Source organism: Magallana gigas, chromosome 2 (genome assembly GCF_963853765.1).
Source record: "Magallana gigas chromosome 2, xbMagGiga1.1, whole genome shotgun sequence".
NCBI lineage: Eukaryota > Metazoa > Mollusca > Bivalvia > Ostreida > Ostreidae > Magallana > Magallana gigas.
This window is the reverse complement of record NC_088854.1, coordinates 55219078-55235685: the sequence shown is the minus strand read 5'-3', so window position 1 is coordinate 55235685 and position 16608 is coordinate 55219078. Positions and strand designations below refer to the sequence as shown.

Genomic DNA, 16608 nt, shown 5'->3' with positions numbered 1-16608 from the left:
CGAAGAGGTGTTTAATATGGAAGATCCAAACGAAACAGATATAACATCAGCTGTAAACATTTTGGATGGACAGTCTGATCATGTCAACTAAATCAATGAGACAAAAGGCATATACAGAAAAACTAGCCAATAAAGCAGTACAAGCTGCTTCTATGCAAGATATGCAGACCCTCTATTGAATAGCAAAAACACTAAATTCAAGCAATCAGATTTACCAGTTAAAGATATAACTGGAAATGTATTATCAAAAGAGGAGACACCTTAAAAGGATGGAAAGATCATTTCGAAGAGGTGTTTAATATGGAAGATCCAAACGAAGCAGATATAACATCAGCTGTAAACATTTTGGATATACATGTAAGTAGAGATCCACCAAGTATAGACGAGGGTAAAATCGCAACAGCAAAGCTATAGAATGGAAAAACAACAGGCATCGATCAGATTAATGCAGAGTTTCTTAAGACCAAGGAACTCTGGACACTTTCCATCTGGAAAAACATTTTACAGAAGATATGGGAATCAGTCAATCAAAAGAGGCATCAACTTTCTGGAAAACAGACCAAATAGTTAAGCTACCAAAGAAGAAGATTTCTCGAACTGCAACAACTTCTCTCAGTCGCAGTGAAAGTCCTAAGCAAAATGATATTGAACACGTTGCGTTCCAATCTTCCCATAAATATATTGTTCTAAGAGGGAACCATTTTGGTGCCGATAGATGTTTGCCTTTTTTTTTGGTCACAAAGAATAAGTAACCATGTATGCAAATCATGCTTCTTGTGTTTGAGTTTCAAATCTATAGATTTATATTTTTGCAAATTTTTAAAAAACATGTTCATCAAAAATTAGTATGTTACAGCTTAACAATGCGCAAAATCGTTCTACTAATGTATATTTCAATTAACACAGAAAAACTTTTTCTGCTTAAAATTTGACCTACATTACTTAAATATCACATTTCTAAAGATGTCTATGTATTTTATAAATTGTTTTTGTATCGTATAGTTTTCCATTTGCATTGTACATATTTCATTTGTATTGTATTATTTTGTCATTTGTATTATATTATCCTTTTCCGACAAAGACTGAAATGTATTGCAAACATTGTGTAAAAGTTGATTTTCAAACTACTTCGACACGTCAGCTGTATTTCTCCTGTAACAGATACGTCATTAAAATATTCATCATGAATAGAAAATCACAGTTCAAATTGTTAAGTGGATGTGACTGTTACTTTAGTATCCTTCCAGATTCCTCAAAGCTTTTGATGCAATATATTTTTATTGAATATCTTTATCTAATAACACCTTCATAATAATATTATAAAAGGTAATCGTTATACATCGAATACCTTAATCCCCTCATGGTATACAAAGAATGATTCTTTATTGCTTATATGTATATAATTTCTAGCATTTGTACGATTAAATATTAAAACAGCCATTGATGAAATGTATTCGACCATACATTACAGATTCAATTCGAGCGCTATCACTGACAAAAACCCCAAGAAATTCGCAATTGAACAGTGTCTAGAACGCAGTTCGCAATTCAAAATTTATAATTCATATTTGTGGCATGGAATTTTCAGGGTCATTAAAATATATCTTTAATTGAAAATATTCACATGTTCACATTTATTGGGAGATTTGAAGATGTATTTCTTTGGTATTTTGACACCACCAATCCGAAGCTGAAAGTTCGTGTTCACAACAATGGCATTCATTCGTGTTCTTAGTTTGCTAATTTAGTTTAATGGTTTAAATTTCTATTAATTATATGGAATTAATGATGATTTTTGTTTTACAGACACAATGAATGACATTGATAACAAAGAAGTCACAGTCAAGATATGCTTGAGAAATGAGTAATATGAGTTCATCACAAACATTCTTATTTTGCGTAATACAAATTCAAGGATAGGCATAGTAAATGTATTTTCTTGCACTATTCATTTCAAACTGTTGTACAGTGGTCGAAATTTGAAATTCCTCATCAACTCATACATATATTAAATATTGACAAAACAAAAATATTCACAAGTATCGACCATAGAAGAATGACGAAAGACGAACTGTCGTTTTCCGCACCAATCTGGATGGAAGAGCAATCCTTACGAATTTCGGAATCAAGCTCTGGTATTGTCTTTTATGGAACTACATGATTTTCCAGCTATTCCAGCAGTAGTTTCCAACTTCTCTCAGTTACGTACACTCAAATTCATTCGGGTTTTATTGCTGGTAGAGTTAAAGGTTTTCAAAACGTCCACTAGTTTGTCCCGCCTGTCACTTTCCTGTAGCTTGGTAAGTAACAGTCGATGAAGATTGGCGGTGTTTTCCACGTCTGATTTGAGGTTTTGTGTGATGACAGTGAGTTCGTTCAAATACTGATTAGAATGGTAGATCATCAGTAAAGCAGCCACTGTCAATAGGTTTATGATAAAGAGACAGAAAAACATAAACCGATGATCGCTCCTAGGAAACTTTTTTTTCTCGCGAAGTGTCGTCTGCTTCCGTACCGGATATACCAGGGATTGTCTGTCTGTTTCCATTTCACGAGTTACCTTAAAGGGAGAAAAGGAAATCTGTACTGATATGTAATATGTTACACAAATATTGATTCACCAACATTGTCAGAAAAATGGTTTGATTGATGTGTGTAGATAGAACATCTCTAACAAAAACAGAGTAAAAGGGAGAGAGTCAGCTTTTTATTGTAACCCTCATTTGTTGCAAGTACTTTCGTACATTAAATGCTTTTGACTTTAATATCACATGTTATGAAAAATGACAATAACAAACTGTCAACCATCTCAAAACTCCATAAAACGAAATACATGTACAAATTCAAAGCAGAGCAACACGGACCTCTGAAAAGATAGAGGTAGGACCACGTGCCAAGGAGGAGTTAGCATCCTCTGCTGACCGGTCACACCCGCCGTGTGCTCTCTGTCGTAATCGGAAAAAACCCTGAAAATTCCATAGACTATTAGGTGATTAATTATGGTCTAAAAATTACATGTAGTATGAAAAACGTCAGTCAGCATGCAACCCAGTGGAAGATTGTATTTGGTGACAAGGTCGTTGTATCGACCATAGAACCAACGAAAAGATGACTTCAACCGAGTCTGCTAATAGTCCTATTTTATCAACTTGTTTGTCAGTAGCTTGCCTCGCCTTAGAAAATGTTCATACGAAGAGCATGCCCTGGTATATCGAATTTATCGAGAGACAAAAACACAATAGGCAGGTGATGAAGGTATATTGCTACATAAGTAAGGAAAGTTGACTATAGACCTATGGAACCAATATTTGACGTTTTACAGATGAGACGAAGTCCAGAAGGCTCATTCGTACGAAAGCCCAGAAGGCTTAATCGGAGTTCGAGATTCAAAATACGAGATTCGAGATATGAGATTTCGAATTCGAAATTCGAGATTCGATATCCAAATTAACCAATCAAATCAGGGATTTGAAAAAATGTATCATAGCGACATCAAATTGTTCTAAATAAGATCATCTGTATGCTTTTATATACAAATAAATGGTTTTTCCTCCATAACTTAATATTTATTTGCATTTATATTTACACAAAATGTATATATATATATATATATATATATATATATATATATATATATATATATATATATATATATCGGTAATTAGACTGGCAAAAAACGAATTTGCGCTAAACAGAAACTCTATTAATAGAACAAACACAGGTAAAAAATACGGTACGCAATTCGCGCAAATAACACGTATACGTATTATATTTATCATTACAAAGAGCTCATCTGTACATGCTCTTACATGCAAATAGATATCATATTATCTCTTATATAATGGTTATATTGCGCTTAAAACGTTGATGAATAATACCAAAAGTATGGACTTCTTAATTAGTTATAATACTGTGTGTTTCGAAAATCTTAGTGATTTATCTCGCTCGGTATGTATTCTCCCTTGAAACATTTTAATCCGGAGTATATTCACCTCGATTAAAAGGCATGGTCACGATTTCGGTCAAATTCAATTTTGCTTTTTTGATATTTACATAAGGAATGTATTTCTAATGATCAAGTGAAATGTGAAAGTCAGTCGTTGAGATTGGTGATATGAGCAAGATACAACGCTCACAACTTTTTGTCATGTAAAAGGCTCGTTCCCTGTTTTTGATCACATAGGTTCAATATACCAGTTAAAATCATTCATGCTGATTTTTCTATCTTTTTATTCATTTGAAGCATAAATAATCAGTTTCTTACGTTTAATACATACATTTTAGATATGAAAATGGAATTTTCACTTCAACATTCAAAATGTAAACAAAAACATTGTTTACATAGCAAAGAGTAGTAAACTCTGTAACCCGCTTAAAGCAATATGAGCTGCAATTTTCATATTAATTTTTTTTCTACGAAAATATTACTTTCTACTCAATTTCTGTCAGCTTTTTTTGTGTATGGAAAAAGCCGTTAAGAAGCCTTAGTTGGAGCAAAATTGAATTATTGTCGTCTTGTAGAAAAATTGATCTTCTATATATTCTTTAAACGAGTAATATTTCTCCTGACAAAATTAAATGATTTTTTTTTCAAGCCTATTTATCATGAACGTTTAAGTTACATGCTGACTTTTCATACTACTAGGTTTTTGCAGCAAAATAAAATTCTAAAAAATACAGCTCATATATTGCATTAAAACTCAACAAATAAAATCAAATGGTAAAATATATATACACCCAGTAGATAAAGCATCAGAACTTAACAAACATTTTGCAAGCATATCACATATAGAAACAACTAATGAACCCAGGCTTCCACCTCAGGGCCCAGGGTCCCCTCACAGCATAGAAAGAATTAACATCACAGCCCAAGATGTTGTTGATCAATTATCAAATCTAAATATCACCAAACCTCCAGGCCCAGACGGTATCTCACCTAAGATTCTTAAAAATATCACCTTCAATCAAGCATCCAATCGCTAAATTATTTAACCTTACAATTCAAAATCAAGAATTACCTTTTATATGGAAATTGTCACATATTACACCTGTATATAAGAACAAGGGCAACCCAGAGGACCCCTCAAACTATAGACCAATTGCACTCACATGCACCTTATGCAAAATACTGGAAAAAATTCTTTTCAAAAACCTGCACAATTATATGAAGGACCACAATCTTTTATTTAAAAACCAATCAGGATTTCAGCCCTCTGATTCCACTATTAATCAGCTTACTGAAATTTATATTATAATATCTAACCTTGATAAAGGTAAAGATATGTTTATATTTTGTGACATATCAAAAGCATTTGATAAGGTCTGGCATAAAGGTCTCATCTATAAATTACTTAAGAAATAAACAACGTTATTTAGTGAACATGGCGTTATGAATAGCAATTGCTCTGTTGGCATATTCCATGATGCGCGCTAGCGCATCATGGAAAATATGCCAGCAGAGCAGAGCATAAATTAATATTATTATTCAAAATATTAAACAATTATACCCCTGAATCTTATCTAATATTGTTGGTGAATGTTTCCCCCCACATAATACCTACAATCTTCGTAACAATTTCATCTATCGCACTCCTGTTGCAAGAACAACATCTTACTTCAATAGTTTTATACCATCTACAATTATATTGTGGAACAATCTACCTTAAAATACAAAAAATATAACTACAGTTTCAGCATTTAAGAACAGCCTCAAAAATATTGATAGTAAAAAACTGAATATGCATAATTTATTTAACCATGGCAAAAGATTAGAAAATATTTGGCATTGTCAGTTGAGAAATAACAGTAGTAACTTAAATGCTGATCTTTACTCGCACCACCTTATTGCTTCTCCACTATGTCAGAAGTGCTTTCTTGAAGTGGAAGACTCTAAACATTATTTCTTATACTGTCCATTATATGCCTCCAAAGAAAATCTCAATTTGATTATATGAACGACAATTCTTTTCATTTTCTTCTTGCTTATTTTTTCTCCCCCTCCCCCTCCCCCCAAACTTCCCATTTTTTTTACTCTGTTATCAATTTTTGTTTTGTTTTTATTACATGTTTTTTCTTTTCTTTCTCATTTTTTCTCTACACTACATATACTTTTTTATTTTCAACCTTAGCAATTAACCATTATTTTTCTATTTTTTTTAATTTTCATTTTCCTATCATAAGCTATTTGTTTTTTTTGTTGTTTTTTTTGCACTGTACCTCCTTCCAATGCTATTTATAATATTAATCTATTATACAAAATTCAGTTGCAATATATATGTATATATATCTTATATAGAATTATATAATTACTCATATTATACATGTACCTTGACTACAGGAGAGAACATAAATAGGCATTATGCCTGATGTTCAATCCATTTCAATGTATCTATATACTTGAATAAAATACTTCTTAAATTAACAAATAATACTCAAATTTTGGTTGCGTATTAAAAATGCCTTACTGAAGCATTGTAAATATTAAAATCGGAAAAATAAATTTTGTAAATCGTGACCACGCCCTTTTAAACTAAATTCTATCCGGCTAAGTGTAGGATTACATTAAGTACCACAAATTTTTGCAGTACATGTTTACATATTTAGACAATGCATATATATGGTTTCCATTAATTGTCAGTTTTGGAAGAGCGGGAATTGAGAAATTACATACGATACGTATGCCTGTCTATACCTTCTATTCTTTCTTGTTGATAGAATGAGTAATAAAAAAATAAAAAGTTAAATTTCGAAAAATATATTCAAAGTTGGGTTTTTTGTTGTTGTTTTTTTTTTTTTTTTTTTTTTTTGTTTTTTTTTTGTTCTCAACACTTTGGTAATCGCAAACACAAACAGAGTGAGCAACATCACTTAGATCAGTGAAACACACACCAGTAAAACTATATATTTAAAAAGATATATAAAAATAATTTAGTTATGGATAAAATAACACTTATTTATTTATAAGAGCATTTACGGATAATCTCTATTTAGAACATATTAACGTCGCCAATATACAGTATTTTAAAGCCGTAATTTAGATATTGAGTCCCGAATTTCGCATCTCGTATATTAAATCTCGAATGAGCCTTCAGGACTTTTATAAGAGACAGCAAATATGGAGACACATAAACTGTTTGAAATTGGATTGTAAGCATGGCAATCAATATCAACACACAAGTATAGGTTTGATTTTTTCACGTATTTATATTTGGTTTAGAATTCTAAGAGATGTTAGTTTCAAAATTTTTGAAAATCTTAAGTGTAGAAATTATTTCTTAGAAAAGAAATCCAAAAAGTGATGGGTTTACTGTTGAATTTTGTAATTTTTTTCTGGACTGATATTGAAACATTCATTACAAATGCTATTAATCAAAATTTTATGCACAGACCGTTGCCACTGTCTAGCAATACATAATATCTGCCAAAAGAGGATAATCCTTAGCAATTAAAAAATGGCGTCCTATTACATATTTGTATTTTACTTAATTATTATATAAGCTAATTTCTGGATGCATCAGTTATAGAATCAAAGTACTGAGAGTACTTAAAAACGGGGTCGTGAAAGTTTGAATTTGTAATTGTACTTGATTTCCTCGAATATGCTTCCAAAAATTATGAGTTTGAATTAGTTGTTTCAATCTATGTTAATTCACCTTTTTTGCAATTGTCTGATTCTTTGTTCTTTGCCTAAATTTTACTCAACCCCGGCCTTCATAATTGTAGAAAATTGACACAACGGTATTTTATTTTAAAAAAAAACTCAAGGAATAATTTTAAAAATTACTTATAACCGGGGAAATCAAAACAACTATATAAAGGTAGATTATTTAAATCATTAGATTTATTTAATTTTGTGATCCAAGAGAATATCCACAAGTCGGACGATATCCGTTATACAAAGTTTATGAAAACCCCGAAAACTCTCAAACTGCTGAATTAACAAACAAAGTTAAAATTTGTATACCTATAACAAACACAGGCACCTAACGTTAGAAATATTTCTTTTTACAATAAGATTCCAAGTACTTAAACAATAAAAAGGTTTGTCTGACACGGTCGCCATTTTAATTTGTTAGACCGACTTACCTGACGCGATTTTCTTGCAGCGAGTCATGCAAAATTAATAGGTAAAAATAAATCCCTACTACTTACTACTTTTTTGTGTAAATTCAAGCATCACCCACACGAATTACGATACAACCGCTCCGTTCATTAAAAATCATACTCCGAAAATCAAAGACATAAATAACAGGGACTGGCAACTCCGCCATTAGCGTGTAAATGTTACGGGACCAACCTTACTTTGAGGACTACAAGTGCAACAGGAATCTTGTATAGATCATTAAATTTGAACCTGATATTGAACATGAACCTGTCAATATGTTTAAGCATGTTTTATTTATGAAACATCTACAAAATCTCTTTATTTAGCTTTTAGATTACTTTTTTAAAACTTACTGACTTTTCACAAAGTAATGTTAATGGTAATGCATTTCTTTACTCATGTAATGGTAATGTAATGCATTACTTCAAGAGAATAAAGTAATGGTAATGGTTATTTAATGCCCTAATTCATGAAGAAATGGTAATGCAATGTATTACTTTGCAATGTAATTCACCCCAAGACTGATTCCAACTAAACTGGAAAACATGACCATTAACATTTAACTTGGTTCTTCACTCGATAAGATTGTACATGTATAAAATATTATTTGATGTATTGTTTACCCAAAATGTATGATCTACATGTATATAAATTTTGCTAACAATGCATTGTTCAAAATTCAAATCCTGTTTAATTAATTAAAGAGCCAACAAACGAGAAGGCAAATTCATAATTGTTTTTATTTTCTATGTACTAAATTCCTTCACAGACGAACAGCAGTCATACCGCAAGTTGACTGGAAGCCAATGAAACACATATTTAATATGTAAGACATCTGTGTTTAATCTGTCATGATTTTAACTTCGGCTTGCACATGAAGTTCGGTGGTATTCAGGTGAAAGATTGTCAAAATAAAATTCACGACTTTTCAAAAATGGCACAATGCTTTTGGGAACTTTACTTTCGATTCAACCTTCAATCTCTTCTATTGATTAATGAGCTTGTACACCAACTGAATCGTCAACGGCGTTGTGCATTTAGTTACGTAACTCATTCCACATTTGAACCCGAGCAAGAATATGTTGATCAATAAAACATTTTGTTTGTTTTCTAAATAGAATTTGGTTTATACACAGAGAACTTAAACAAATTTAAAGCGTGTTTTTATAATATATATTTACTGAAATGCATGAAAACTATCTGCACTTTTTTCTTATGCGTAGACTCAATTCATGTGTTCTACGCGTGCTTTCCGGTTTGAGACTTCGGCTGACAGTAAACTTATACCGAGCGCAGCGAGAGGCGGGCGAAGCCCGCCTCGCGAAGCGAGGATTAATGGTAACACGTATATATAAGAAAATCAGTGAAAAATGAAAGTTGAATCAGGGGTACTAAGGCCAAAAAAAATTTCTTCCAGCCCTGGGCGCCGCCATATTGGCAGCCATTTTGTTTTTAAAAAGTTAGTTCGATCATTGATTGACTGGTACTTATCGATGTTTATTGCCCCTAAATTCGATTAAATAAGTTCCAGTGTTTCAAAAGAAGGTAATTTGAATTAAAAGAAATTAAAAAGTAAACCAGATAAGTTTCAATAGTGCTTCAATCAAGAAACACGACTTGTTCTATGTATGTCTTATCAAATTATCAGATGGAAAATAAAAACATTAACGTCAAGGAACTGATCTTTAAGATACTGAATTAAATGTTCACTTTTATTACCGCGGCATTTATATGAATTAAATTGATAAACAATGAAAGAAGAAATAAAAAAGTTCGGAATAACGATACTCTCTTCGGCTATTTCCGAAGACAAAACGTGTACGTTTTACGTCTGAAACATGACGTCATAATGTAGACTGAGCACGCGACGTTTAGTTAAACTTTAACTAATGATTTGAGTAGGCAACCAGACGGATCCTACTGTGTGCGTTTCAAATAAATTTTGTTGTACAAATATCAAACTGCACTGTTTTAAATCTGCGCTCGGTCCAACGGTCACGCCGTTTACATATTAGCGAGCGCAGCTCGCCGGCGCGCAGCGCCGGTGAGCGATGCGAGCTATAAGAACCAGTGTGCGCGGGAAAAAGAACGAGCTACACCTACTGCAGTACAGTTCATCAAACAAAATTTTTTGTCTACGTCCCATAATGCTCTCTAATGTTTTCACCCGTGGTGCTATGCCAAAAATGGCCGACTTTTAACTCGTAATTTACGGTGACTTTAAGTTTGAAAGACACGTTTTGAGTACTGCATATGCTTTGGCGAGACTCAAAAGATTTGTTGCATGCTTCCATACCTTCGTATTGAGTCGAGAAGCGTACACAAAGACGAACAAAGTCATGGATGACGTCACAGTGCACTTGCGCTATATTTCCCGCGATTAATTTAGAGGTGGATCAAACATCTGTAATGAGTGTAATTGGCTATTTCAGTATAGACTGCGATACCTGCCTCATTGACATATGATTTGTTTTTAATCTTTTTTTAATATAGAGATTATATATACTAGCAAGAGCCATACTTTACTGTCTAATCGATCCATTTTAAGCTAATTAATATTGTGCATGCATGTACAGTAGGCAGGTAAGTATATGAGTAGGGAGGAAATAAACAATAGGACATTTTGAACTAAATAGAAAGGAATAAAATGAAAAAATAAACAGGTAAAAAAATTATGTAGATATTGCATATAGTCAGACCATTAAATTTAAAAGTGGGAAATTCAAACATACAAACAGGTACCGGGCTCTCTCTCTCTCTCTCTCTCTCTCTCTCTCTCTCTCTCTCTCTCTCTCTCTCGGGATAGTGGGTTGCGCTGTATGTATCATAACCATTAAAATTAGTACCTTTGGCATACTTATTGTAGAGCAATACTCTCTCAAAAATTCTTTGACGTTCGTTTATACCTAAATAAAACTATAAGTTGACAATGATGCAAGGTATGTGTAATTCTTGCTGCGCTCGCCAGAACGGTAGCACCGTAAAACATATTAGACGGGGTAAGTCTGATAAAATTCTCCTTAGACCTACTTCTTTTGGATATACAAACAGCTTTCACACAGGGAAGATATATTGGAGAAAACACTAGATTTATATATAATCTAATATCTTACACAAAAATCAATGCCTGGATTGCTTATGCTTAATGATTTCGAAAAAACCTTTTTGCTTTAGTGAGGGGAGGGGAGGTCAGGAAAACTGGTATAAGCATAGAATAATGCAATCCAGTAGTTGTTTTAAAGGCGAATGGTTTATTAGGGGAATGCATATAACTCACACCATATGTTTATAGCGTCTCATTCAGAGCACAGTTATGACTTAATACTATTTCCATACAGATGACAAATGTGACAAATTTCCATTATATAAAGAAAACCTCCGTTTCTATATTAGCATATTTTATTTCCGTATACAATTATTTGATTTCGGAATCATTAACCAGATCTGACTAGAGAAATTAGTTTTAAAGATTCTTTTTTTAAATAGATACATGTATTAACACCAGCAGGTTGTATGCAATAACCCCCTCCCCACTTTCGCTTTTCAATTTTCTGTTTAACCCACGCTTCTCCAACACAATTGATTACAATAGTCAGTGCTTATATTTTTCTTGAAATGTGTGGCAATATCGACGAAAAAATACAGGATTAAGAAATTTGAAAAATTAATTCTAAAAAATATTATTATTTGATTTTAAAAAAAGTTAATAAGCTCGAAATCAATGTAAAAGTAAACATTACCTCTATTTGGATAAGTCACTAGCACGTACATAATGAATGCGAGTCGTATGTACACACATTTACAGAGACCCCAGGCACGGGCCTCGGGCCACTGTCAAGGTGTAACGACCTCTAACGGTATTGTGTGTAAGCTTCTGATTGGAAACATTGAAGTCCTTTATTATGTACAAACAGCTTGCTATTGGGCCCCTGTGTGTCCTGTGATAGATTTTTATATATATCTTGCACGACTCTTCGCGTGGTTGCACAGGTCTTCTTATAACAATCATCTCACGTGTCAATTGAGAATGTAAATATAAGCTAATAATGCATGTGCACTTTAAACGTTGTAGTTTTTTTTTTTAATTTTTTTTCATAAATTTTGTATTCTTTGATTATTCTATTCTTTTGTATACTAGTATATTTCACATTGTTTGATTTTCCATTGGTGTCTTCAATTTATGAAATGTTTTGCAAAAAGTAATATTCAATTTTTCTCGGAATTATGCAAATTTTCTATTCGTTTTATGGTTGTATTCTGTAATCCATGGTTGTCCAAAAATATTGTAAACTGAGGGCAATATTTAAATTTTGTTCAATATTATTTCGTAGGACAACTGTATTTTGATCATTGTACCCAAAAATTTAAATGCGTGCTTAATATATTATTTGATAAACAAAATAATCTATATCAGCGGGGTTTCTTAGGCAGTGCAATGTTTAACATTGAAAATACTCAGCCTTCACGCCGTTGGCAAACTCTTCATATCATTTATGGTAACACCCCCCCGTTCTGTGTCCGAAAATGTCTTAGAAAATAATATTTTTTTTTGAACATGTACATGTACCCTTTGTGCAAATTTACTATGCATTTCTTGTTTTGTTTTTAAGTTCTTTCTTGGAACAAACGATCTGCCGACTCCAAACATGCAGTTTTACTTGTTGATTACTGTTGTGTCGTTTAGCAGTTGTCGTCGTTTTATTATCAGTCGGGGTTTCTTTTTCACTTTATGTTATTATCAAAGATGCAAGTTAAAATAACGGAGTGCCAGTATACCCGATAAATAAAGCAAGAAGCATATCTAAAAATGCAAAAATGGTGAACCCTGGGAACAGATGTTCACTATTACATACTGTCAAGATAAGCACGAATTAGTTATAACCAAGTCCAATGATACTACTGAACGCCGCCACAAGAAGACTATGCCAAATGCTGCGGCATAATCTGCGCCACCAGTAATATACAAAACAGCGCCCCATCTCTACAGAAAAATGAACTTTAGATAAAACCAATAAGGTAATCAGCAAAAGGTTAATGAGTGATCAAATACTGATTAATGTCAGATACATAACAGATGTGCATCATAGGCAAAAGCATTGTCTGCAAATACCAAACTGACTGGGTATATAAGTGCAAATAAGTCAAAAGCAGTAATATAATCAATGCAGCCACCACAATTTGTGACTGAGACTATTACCCGCTTACTAGTCATAGCACAGCCATTGCCCAAACTCTCCCAATTTTGGTGACACTTTTTCAGTGATTTTGTAATGAAGGTTAGCTAACCCTGTTGACGGCGGTACAAGAAAAATCGGTTACCAAGCTCAGAGAATGAACACCATCAGGGGAAAACAAGTGCAGACAATCAATCTGAATTTCGGAATAACGAATATACCCCCCCCCCCCCCCCCCCGTGTGGATTAAGGCGGTACAAAACTGTTTAATCGTTTTCTGATCATATCCATTGCTTCTTTGTCAACACCGCCTCGCCAGTGCTGGCGGGGAAGTATCTGTGACCAAACTAAAACAGTGTCGGGCAACAGCTTGGACAAACTGACCAAGGTGTTGTTTATATTTAGTCTTTAACTAACCTTTAACACCCGATATGTTATTGACCCCACAGTGCAATACGAGGAAATTGGGTGGGTCCTCTACCTTAAGTAAACACTTGATTTTCGGCATCCCCCCCCCATTTCATTCCACCCTTACCCCGCCAGAAAATTGATGCCCGATGCCTTTCTAGCTCGAGGCGAGTTTGAAATATTGAATGCCTTGTCTGGCTAAAGGCCTTCTTAGTAGTAAACGAGCCCACAATCCAAATTCTAATATCTACAAATACAAAATTATTTGAACAAGATATATATACACACATATTATGTATTCTATACTAGTTTGTTAGTTATTGTCTAAATATGAAATATAGCAGCTGCTATTGTAGCCCTGGTGTGAAATAAAGAAGAATACTGGGCAACATGACAATAACGAACTAAATTTTATAACACCTCAAATGCACAATATAAATGCTAGCAAAATGTTAAACTTCTAATGTACCAACACATACAACGAGATTTCCAACGCCCATCACCCGCAATATCCCTTAATATAAATTTTAGAAATGATGATTTTAGTTAGAACTGAAAGAGCAAAATGTCTCCATTATTGTGAACCAAAGACCAAAGTGACTCTCTGCATATCTGCTTATACATCTTGAAGTAATCATCTCTCTCTCTCTCTCTCTCTCTCTCTCTCTCTCTCTCTCTCTATCTCTCTCTCTCTCTCTCTCTCTCTCTCTCAGGTTTGAAAAAATTAAATGCAAGGTATATAATTTGTGATAGCATTGCTATGATTCAAAGCGTTTTGATGCAGAAATATATTTGTAAACTGCCTACTTGTACCTATTATCTTCAAATTGCTGTCTGAGCGCCTTTAAGACATCGTTTTAATTTGTTTTACTACTTCACATTTCAAAACCTCACAAAATATCATTCATTTCTTTACACAAGAATGATTTGGTTTAAAAGGAAAAGTTGAGAAAAATTACGACATTCTTTAATCAGAGCTATTGATAAATAAAAAAAACAACATTTTATCAGTCAAATATTCTCTACATAATTCAAGCTTGACAGATAACCAAACACACTAAACTGTTGGATCGATACAAGGGTTGGTCCCAAAAGTACATGTAGTGTCATAGTTGCAATAAAATCATAAAAACTCACCGTAACTCACTTCGAACTGTAAAATATTTACATATATTTATATATTTACATTTTCCAGTGTCTTTGCCTGTGATAACACTACGTATCGATTTTGTACTGTATAACCTATAATACAAATGACGCCAAATTGAGGCGTCAGCGGGGTTGGCTTATCTTTATTCAAATATTTTAATCGTACAGTGGCTTAAAATTATATAAATTTAAGTAATAAGGAATCATTCTTTGAATCTTATGAGGTGAAAATTTCGGTCGGGGCGTGATCAAATCTATCATAAAGCCCTTCGGGCTTTATTGGATTTGATCACGCCCCAACCGAAATTATCACCTCATAATACTCAAAGAATGATTCCTTGTTCCTTATTTAGATCTGAAAATTTTAATGCAAAACTGTAGTTACTTCTGAAGACTACATACATGTATATAGAGTGTAAGGTGAGGACAGTCGCCGCACGACTGCGACGTTATTTATGTATTCTTGACGTTTTGTTTTATATTCATACTTCTGTGCTTTACAAAGAAATGGTTGGGATGCTATCTTCTCACTCAATTGTACTTGTTTCTATTAAATATCAATACAGTGTATTTTATCTGTGACTTCCGGTCGTCACCGGTACCAAACAAAATTCTATGTTCTATTATTGTAATTTGTAATAGATCTAGAATTTTTCAGATTGTTTTTAAAATATTACACAGCATTGAAATGGTATATACTTGAAAAGTGCATTTCTTCTGTTGAGATATTTCAGATCTTACTGAGATGTTAATTTTCTGAGTTTGTCCGCGCGAGATCTCAATAAAGGCTAGTGACAAAACAACAAATTATTGCTGTAAACTAGACCTTAAGGAGGTTGGCACCTGAAATAATAGTAATGTCAATCATCCGAAAACTGGATATAAAGATGAGGACCTAAAATGTTCATTAATTTTATTTGTGACGCATGTCACATGCCATTTTTTGGAAATATAGGGCCCCAAACAGAAATGACAATTTTCCCGTTTGTTTTTGCTATAAGATGACATGGAAATTAATAACTTGTAGAAATCAAACAAATATTTATAGTTTGAACAATTATTTAGTTATGATTTTAATACAGTATGAAGTTGAACATATATATATATATATATATATATATATATATATATATATATATATATATATATATATATATATATATATATATATAATTTAAAAATGATAAATATCCAGAATAAAATCACAAATTGATCCTATTAACCGCAAACGTTTTCGCCATTCCTGGCTCTTCAGGCAGTTATGTACAAATGACTAATATGTAACGTAGTAACGTCAATAAGCAAAAGTTCATTGTGACGTCATAATAACGTTAAAGTAGCGGAAAGTTAGAGTCACAGAGCAAAAAGGCGCTAAAAAAATAATAATCGCAAATATAACAAATGATTGGGAAAGCGTGAACTTTATCAACGCCGTTAAGCAATGCATAGACATATAATACAATACATATAGAAATTATATATATGATAAATCTATTTTCGATTAAGTTTCGGGTTAAATATTTTAATAAAATAGTCCTCTTTTGTGGTTCGGGCGATTTCATTTGAATTCCACATTTTGTAAAACGGAAATATTTTAAATGTTCCCTTTCCGCACTTCGCAAAATGTTCCGAACATGGAGATTTATCATATATATAATTTCTATATGTATTGTATTGTATGTCTATGCATTGCTTAACGGCGTTGATAAAGTTCACGCCATCGCTACCTTGATGTACATTGTGACGTCATAATGAACTTTAAAAGCACGACGT

General features: G+C 32.9%; 1 long non-coding RNA gene across 1 annotated transcript; it reads right to left on the bottom strand.

The window, feature by feature from the left end:
* Positions 1-1930: 1930 nt before the first annotated feature.
* On the bottom strand, positions 1931-12066 carry LOC109619150 (uncharacterized). Its single transcript, XR_010711364.1, has 2 exons — positions 11845-12066; positions 1931-2560 (listed from the first exon to the last, which is right to left on the bottom strand). It is a non-coding gene; the product is annotated as an uncharacterized lncRNA (long non-coding RNA).
* Between the last annotated feature and the right edge of the window lie 4542 nt (positions 12067-16608).